Source organism: Macrosteles quadrilineatus, unplaced genomic scaffold (assembly GCF_028750875.1).
Source record: "Macrosteles quadrilineatus isolate MER2022 unplaced genomic scaffold, UCM_ALF_1.0 Scaffold_1__1_contigs__length_201487025, whole genome shotgun sequence".
Taxonomy (NCBI): Eukaryota; Metazoa; Arthropoda; class Insecta; order Hemiptera; family Cicadellidae; genus Macrosteles; species Macrosteles quadrilineatus.
In genome coordinates this window covers 179,937,035-179,939,289 of record NW_026542594.1, presented here as the reverse complement: position 1 = coordinate 179,939,289, position 2,255 = coordinate 179,937,035, and the positions used below count along the sequence as shown (strand labels likewise).

Below are 2,255 nucleotides of genomic sequence, written 5' to 3'. Positions count from 1 at the left end.
GTGTATGAATATGATATTGAATTTCGCGTGGTATTGGTCACTTTAAATATACATATAGCCTTTTTTCAACTCATGTATGTATCCTGTATGGACAATCAATTTTGTTGCAAGATCAGCCTTATTGGAGGAAAATAAAGACCTTTTGAAAGAATTATTTTGAGTGATTATAAAAAAATGCTATAGAAATACATCAATTAAAAAAATACCATGCATCAAAATTTAAAGTATAATCTTCTACCTATGTTATCGTATCCAAAACGTACATTCTATACACATTTTATTTCATTTATTATTTTTTTATTTTTTATTTTTTTTATACATTATATTAAAACATATAATAATATTATATTATATATATAATAGTTTATTAAATATTACATTACATATATATATACATGTTTATATTTGATAGGCTATATTGTTTATTTTATTTATTTATTTTTATTTAATTTCCAATTTCTTTTTGTTTTATACATTTTAAATTATTGTAGTAAATAAATAATAGAAGTGACATGTTTTATGTCCGAAATATGTCACTTCTATTACAACTATAATATTCAGGGTGCTCAGTTGTACTTTATTTACAATAAGAATTTAATGTATCAGCAGCCCTATTACGTGAGCACGTAAATTAAATTTATACATTATATATATGCATATTTTATCTCTGTACCATACAAATGATACTTACTTATACTTATGATACTGTACATACAAGACGGGTAAGCTCCCATGTGGTCTAGTGGCTAGGATATCTGGCTTTCACCCAGAAGGCCCGGGTTCGATTCCCGGCATGGGAATAACCTTTTGCCACAACAAGATTAATTTTTCAACAACCGTGAGTGCTTTAATAGGTCTTATGGATACTATTATATCATTTCTCTTCATACTGCAGAAAAATACAGCCATGCAGCAGTTTTTTTAATACAGCATTAAAAGCAACAATTTTCTCCCGTGGAAATTCAAACAGTCTCGTGTATCGAAAGTATTCATCGATTTTTGCGTTCATGTCAATAGTTCGACGTATCGTTAGTATAATGTACACTTACACAATCGTAATAGACGAAATCACTTACTAAACAGCTGATTGTTTGTCTTAGCAACAATTGAAATCGTTTGTATAGATTACTTAATATAAAAAGTATTTAGATTTTTAAACTTAGTTTGCTAATTATTCATGATGCAATATGACGAAAAATGTAGCTCAACACAAGGGCAAAAGGTGTTTATTTACCTTAGATCATTTTCTGTGAAATTTGAGCTCGGGTCATAAAAAATAACTTTACACCCTAGTGATGAAATATACTATTAAATCTCACCGAATATTTTTACATTATTCGCAAAGAGTTGCGGAACAAAACATTGCCCTTCTAGCACTGTTAAAAACATCCATTGACTTCAACCAGGACGTGATTGAGCCATGCGAACGATCTCATCTTGAAAATGAACAAGCATTTGACATAAATCCATATTAGGACAGGACAACGTCTGTCGGGCCAGCTAGTGTCTAATAAAGATGAGCTATTTTTATCCAGCTGACGATGAAAAATGTGATTCGTACACCAAGCCTACCACATGTTAGGTAAATACATAGACTAGGTAACACACCTGTTGCTCGAGTGAGCAAATATTGAACTTCTGTAGTATAAACTGTACAGTGAAACTGCAGACAGCTGTGGTGCACACCACACATACTAGTAAACAAATTACGTCACTGGTCTAATAGTAAACAAGTTTTGGTATTATTATTTAAATGGGACTAAAATAACTTCCAACCCAGGTGTTACCGCTATTAGTACCGTATACGATTTCTGTCAGTGACTTCATTTGTTTGTGATTATGGTCTATACCGCTACATGTTTCTGTTTGAATATTCCCAACCCATAGTACTCTGAGAGTTCCTTAATGATTGTCTCTCATAAACAAGTAAACCTTTTTTTACTTTATGATACTTTTTAACCGGCAAGAATATTACACAATTTAGAATCTGATCTCAACACAATGTCTTTAGCTGTTTTCATAAGAATATGCTTTATGATATAACCTTTTGTTTTTATTTTGCATTGCTTTTTGGCAAATGCATGTAAAAATGGTAACACATATTTGTTATTATCAGACCTAGACACGTTAACTGGCAAAATAAATTGCTTAAAGATAAGATATACAGAAGTGTAAAACACGATACAGATTCTTAAAGCGTAGAGAGCTTATTCGACTGAAAAGTACAGCTTTGGCCAAATAGAAAATTAATGCTT

The 2,255-nt window shown here is 30.8% G+C and overlaps 1 non-coding gene across 1 annotated transcript; it reads left to right on the top strand.

Annotated features, from left to right (window-relative positions):
- The first annotated feature begins 728 nt into the window (after nucleotides 1–728).
- Trnae-uuc (transfer RNA glutamic acid (anticodon UUC)) lies at nucleotides 729–800 on the top strand. Its single transcript has one exon. It is a non-coding gene; the product is annotated as a tRNA-Glu (tRNA).
- The last annotated feature ends 1,455 nt before the right edge of the window (nucleotides 801–2,255 follow it).